Source organism: Silene latifolia, chromosome 11 (assembly GCF_048544455.1).
Source record: "Silene latifolia isolate original U9 population chromosome 11, ASM4854445v1, whole genome shotgun sequence".
NCBI lineage: Eukaryota > Viridiplantae > Streptophyta > Magnoliopsida > Caryophyllales > Caryophyllaceae > Silene > Silene latifolia.
Window position 1 is genome coordinate 194,388,576 of NC_133536.1, and position 6,701 is coordinate 194,395,276.

General features: G+C 28.6%; 1 long non-coding RNA gene across 1 annotated transcript; it reads left to right on the forward strand.

Moving 5' to 3' along the window:
- Positions 1 to 972: 972 nt before the first annotated feature.
- On the forward strand, positions 973 to 5,771 carry LOC141615265 (uncharacterized). Its single transcript, XR_012529765.1, has 4 exons — positions 973 to 1,324; positions 3,322 to 3,378; positions 4,261 to 4,353; positions 5,260 to 5,771. It is a non-coding gene; the product is annotated as an uncharacterized LOC141615265 (long non-coding RNA).
- Positions 5,772 to 6,701: the final 930 nt, after the last annotated feature.

The window sequence follows — 6,701 nt, forward strand, 5'->3', positions numbered from 1 at the left end:
TAATTATACATTTTTTTTATTTTTTAATAACATAATATTATAATTTGATGAGTTACACATTTATTTATGTCCTTATTCGTTATAAGATGTCGGGTTATCAAAATAAAATTAAAAAGTAAACAAAATTACATAATAAGTGTGGGTTTATTCTACTATTGGGTTAATTTTGTGGTATAATACGCCCCTATAGGAGAGTTGTTGTCTTTTAATTGTATATTATGCGAATCATTCTACGACAAAGTGCTTACACTCGAAAAGTCATATGGTGAGTTATATTAAAACTCAATAAGATACTTAGACCCGATAAGTCATCGGGCGAGTTAGTAATTTTAAAATCAAACCTATGTTGCGTTTTTGAATATTTGTAACTTGCTACATTATTTATATTCTTTGTAACGTGCTTATATTAGATTATATTGAATTATTTTAGTATTAATATTTTATATTATATTTTGTACAAATAAATCCTTATTATTTACGCACTATATCAAGTTATTAGATATTCAATCCCGCGCAATTTTTTGCACGGGTTTAAACTAGTAAATAAGGTAAGGGTTAGCAAACTTTTACACGGTAATAAATGTTTATTACATTTTTAATAATCAAACTCGTGCAATTTTATACGGGGTTAAAACTAGTTATATCGTATCAACTAATATATATCTTAACCTGTGTATTTTTGCACGGGTATAAAACTAGTTAACATAAAATCAAAGTTAATTAAGGAGTAGTAACGTTTTGTGATGCTTTCAAAGTCACTCGTAAAATTTCCTAGATGCATGTATTGATTCACCGTGTTTAATATGCGGTCTTTATTAGGGGTGAGCAAAAATATACGATACGATTTTATAATACGAATACGATACGCTATACGGTATACGGTTTGAGTTATACCCTATTTCTGTATATACGATATAAAAATCCGTACATACGATACGCTTTTCATAAAACCTTATCACAGATGGATGCCCTCTACATGCAAGTAGTACCATATCTCAAAGTATCTCTCCAAAGGCATACTTCATGATGTCTTTTAGAGGGATTTCAAAATGGATCTCTCTTAAGACATGATTTAGAGGGATTTGAGAAATAAAAATGACCTTATGGATTCACAAAGGTTGTTGTATATTACTTAAAAATCTCAAATTCAGATCCGAAGGCCTGTTCCAAAGGGATTTGAGGATAAAAGATGAATCATCTTTACCAAATATCTCTCTTTTATTCTTTTCAAATGAATAATTCATGTATCATGAGGCCTTCGGGAAAAAGGATGAAGATTTTCAAGGTTCTATTCATATCACTCAAAGATCTCAAGTTTGATCGGGTAAGTCTTCTGTATCTCAATTGTTATGTCAATTCTTCACCCGACCCGGATTTGACCATCCGGACCGGATTTGAGTAAATTATCTATTTGTCCTTTGTTTAAAAATAATATTCAACTTTATTATAATACTAGGTAGTATCTCGCGCTTCGCGCGACCTGTTTTAAAATTTTATTATTTTAATTGAAGAAAAATAACATAATTCATATATGATCTTTAATATTTTTATTTATAAATAAAAATAAATTCATTTTTCTCAAATTTAATTTTTGTAGGTTTAACTTCAATGTTTTGAAATAAAATACGTACAATTTTAATTATTAAAACTAATAAGTGATAATTAATTATGCATGATCAACGTTTTATAAATAAATTTGTTACTTATTTAATATCGTATTAATTAAAATAAAATTTATTCGAATAACGCAATGATGAACATTGAGTTCTCACATTATATTATTTAACGATACATTATGTCCCAAATCAGTTAATATTTGTTCAAAATGATGTGAATATAATTTTATGTAATTTATATTTTTTATGTATAACGTGTGATATTTATGTATCAAACATATATCGTCCAAACTCAACTTATTCCATTCTTTTGATTGTGTGCTGCAAGTGCTATGTGTCAAACATATCTATAAGAAATTTACACCTTTTGTTTTTTAAACAACTATCAATTATATTATTTTTCTACAATGATGTTTAATAAATTACCTGTAAATAAAATAGGTTGAACTTTCTCATTTTTTTTTTTGAGATTTAACTTCAATGTATTTAAAAGATAACATATAAAATATTTAACTAAAAGTAATATTTAGTTAGTCATAATCAATATTTTATACTTGATGCATACATATTTAATTGAAGATATTAAAGAAAAATGTAACGTGTTTTCTACTTTTTCATGTCGTTTATAATCCTATATTACTTAATAATCATTACTTTTATTTTAATTATTTAAATGTACTCGCGATCAATGTGTTACTGTGTACGTACATACATACTCCTTATCACACTATTTAAACCTATCAAAATCTCACATGTATTCAATTTCTCACAATATATTTTTTTTTTCATTCTCACACTATAAAAACTTGTCTCTTACGGTAGTAGTTTTCCTTAAGTTTTATTTTTAATAAATACAATACAACTCTCAAATATATTTTTCTTACCAGATTTAATGGTCTAAGTTTTATAACTTTCTCAAAATGTTTTTTACGTAAATGTTAAATATCAAAATATTTCAATAAAAATAATCAAAATTATACAGCATTTTATAATAAATTTATTAAGCTATAATTAATATTTTGCTGAGATTTATACAGCATTTATATGCTCATATTAAATGATTAGCTGTAATTAATGTCTGTCATTAAGGCTGTATAGGACACGTGCCGCATCCACAGCGTTTCAACCCAGTTATATATATATATATATATATATATATATATATATATATATATATATATATGATCAATATAAATAAAATGACTCTCAGATACCTATTTACCCGAAGATTAAAATAATTCTAATTTAATCATGTAAATTACCTATTTATCCCGAGATTAAAATAATATTCAGCTTTATCAATGGGATTTATCTAACTACCCTCCCAGTTAAAATTCGTTACCTCACTGTCAAGAGTTAAGCCCATTTCCATAATTATTTTAATCCACTCCCCCCTATATAATCCACTCTACTGCTTTATTGTACACTCAAAATCTTAAGAAGGTTTATTTTTCTCCCTTTTCAATTCTAGTAATTGTGTCTCGTATGTTCTCTTCTCTACGATTCTTCGATTCAAGTTTTTGTTGATTATTTTCTCATCCTTAAGATTCCTCGTTTTATTTTTGTAATCGTAATCGTAATTTTAGTTTCTAATCGCGCAAATAAGTATCTGATTTTGTTGATTATTTTCTCATACTTGAATTACTTATCGTATTGTCCAAGTTTTACCTAATTCTTTTGTTTCAATCGTTATATTCATATATAGGTCTTGTTCACACATCGCACGCACATTTCTCACTCTCACTTTTTTGATCTTGAGAAGGTAATTGCGGTTGTTTTTCGTTGATTTTTTATATTATGTTCTTCTTTTCGATTTTTTTTATTATATTATTCGTTTTGTATATTTTGAACTTGTTTCAATTATATTTTCAATTTGTTTTGTTGATTTTTTCTGGTTCCCGGTACTCCGCTCTTGTGTTAACTATATTTTTGATATTTTCTCCTTTTTCGTAGTCTATTTCAATTATTTCGTTGATTTTTTTTATTATGTTCTTCAGCTTTTCGATTTTTTTGATTATATTCTTAATTTTGTCTATTTTGATCTTGTTTCCAGTATATTGTGATCGTTTTTCGTTGATTTGTTCTGGTTTCCGTACTCCGATTTTTCTTTAACTGTATTATTGATATTTTCTCCTTGTTGTAGTCTATGTCAGTTATTTCGTTGATTTTTTTGATTATGTTCTTCAGCTTTTCGATTTTCTTGATTATATTCTTAGTTTTTTCTATTTTGATCTTGTTTCCAGTATATTGCGGTTTTGTCTATTTTGATCTTGTTTCAAGTATGTTGTGATTGTTTCGTTGATATGTTGTTTATGTAATCCTATCTTTTTTTAATTGTATTATTGATATTTCCTTCTTGTCGAAATCTATGCCAGTTCTTTCGTTGATTTTTTTATTATGTTCTTCATCTTTTCGATTTTTTTTATTATATTTTTTATTTTTAACTATTTTGATCTTGTTTCAAGTATATTGCGATTGTTTCTGTTGATTTGTTCTTGTTTACGTACTCCTATCTTGTTTTAACTATATTATTGATATTTCCTGGTTGTTATAGTCTATGTCAGATAGTTCGTATGTATTTTTTGCACCATAGATTTGTTGTCTAAGAAATAGTGATTTCCTAATATATCTATTTGTGATTTAGATGACGAAGAAAAAGAAAAACAGCCCGAGGATCTATAAGTGCTTATGTACCCAAATGTTCTAAACCCCTGGTGGAGCTGTTTCTCATGCGAGTGTATGTTCCTGCTTTTCTTTGCAAAGTTGAAAATTGATTTTGTTTGAGATTTGTTCCTTGGAGAATGGCTTATGTTGACCATGAGTCGAAACATCAGTGGCTTGTTCAATTGTGTTATTGAAAACTTGCTTATCATATGGTCATGTTGTCATTAAACTGTGCGATGTTAAAAATCTAATTGAAAAATGATAATAATGTGATTTTTTCGGGGCGATCATGTTATATGTTGGCCATGAGTTAAAACATCAATGACTTGTTCAATTGTTTTATTGAAATCCTGCTTATCACATGAGCTATGTTTCAATTAACTTATGTGATGTTTTTAACCAAATTGAAAGTTGGTATTGTTCGAGATTTGTTCGGTTCAAGCATGTTTTATTTTGACTGCGTGTCAGCAACACATCAGTGGCTTGTTCAATTATTTTATCGAAATCCTGCTTATCACATGATCTATGTTTCAATTAAACTATGTGATGTTATAAACCATATTGAAAGTTGATATTCTTAGAGATTTGGTCGGTTCAAGCGTGTTTTATTTTGACCGTGTGTCAGCGCATCAGTGGCTTGTTTATTGTTTTATTGTAAACCTGATTATCACATGATCATGTTTCAATTGAATATTTCTCAGAAGTTCTTCCATTTGGATGAGCACTTCTATGATTGCGCATGTTTTGATATTACTTTTTGCCGCATGTGAACTTGCTGTAAGATAAAAATCAATCTATACAAGTAGAGGGATATAGTATCTCTTCTCCAGAATGTTTATGTGAGTAATTTCTTAAGCACCATAAGTCAATAGAGAAGGCGAGTTATTGTACTAGCATGTATAGTTAGAGCAACTGAAAGCGTGGACTAATATTCGTAGTAATCCAACTTATTTTTTATTGTACTTTTGTTTTGTTGCAGTCTAAACATTCGGCCAAAGAATATCACACCTACCTGAAAGAAGGATGTCCTCACACCATCACTAAGAAACTCATCACCAAGAAAGGAGTTCCTGTTGACCATAAATGTGTTAAAGCTGTGTCTGCTCCTAAGCCGGCAGTGGAGCCAAAGCTGAAGGGTAAACGGGGTGTTAACCGTTAAATGGCTGTGCCTGTAGCAGTGGTTTTTTTTGTCAAAGATAACATCTGATAGGACAAAAAAATTTGCAGTCATTTTTTTTGTCGCCGTGGTTTTTTTGTCAAAGATAACATCTGTTTGTTCTCTACGGATACTGATTTGTATTTGGTTCGCAAAACACTTGTAGCAGTTTAATTTTGACAGTTTGTAGGAGGTTTTTCTGTTAAAGATACACTACAACAAACTGTCACTTGCGCCACAAATTATGCCACGGGAATTTATAATTCGTGGCTAAATTATGCTTAGCCACGGGAAAAACTTATTCATTATTTTGGAAAAAAATTTATGCAACGGGATAACTTTTCTTTTTTGACATGTGAGTATATATATATATATATATATATATATATATATATATATATATATATATATATATATATATATATATATAGGCAAGATCCGGTGAGTTTGCCACTTTTCGTGAGTTACCCCCGCATTTATATACCATTGGATTTAACAAGATCAAGGGCTATGATTAGACCCAAAAAAATACACACACTCATTTTTTTTCTCTCTCTTCTACATAATCTTACGTTTTCCCTTTTTTTTCACCAGCTTTCTTCATTTTTCACCTCTTTATTCTTATTTTCTTCAAATTCATGGCATAATCCAGTCAAATCTTTACGAAACCGGAGTAATTCAAGTCGAAAACACGAAATTAATTAATTATCTTCATTCAATTTGATTGATACACGCATCAATCGTCAGTTTTTGCCCAAAATTTGCAGAAACCCTAGCGCAAATCGACATAATAAAGGTAAGAGTAGATTATATAACTCAATATATGTTATTTTGCGAGTTATTTCAATTGATACTCTCTTAGTATACTTGTTTATCATACCTTTGGCATTTGATTGATGATTTATTATCATTATTCTGAAAAGTTGTTGGTAATCTATAGTAGCACACCAAGTGCTTGTTAAAATGTCTAGTTGAATATAGAAACTCGGTTATTGTAATGAAGAAACGTGGTTATTTAATAGTTATTCAAATGCAGAAAATCAGTTATTGTATTGTAGAAACCCAATTATTGTAATGTATAAGCTCTGGTATGTTTAATTATTTTAATGTAGAAACGCAGTTATTGTAATGAATAAATTGTGTTATTGCATTGAGATGAAACTCAAATATATTCAAATTTCTTGTTCACTCGTTACTTGTTGTAATATTACATCTCAATTATTGTATTACTTTAAGCCAATTATTGTATTATTAAAACTTAGCTA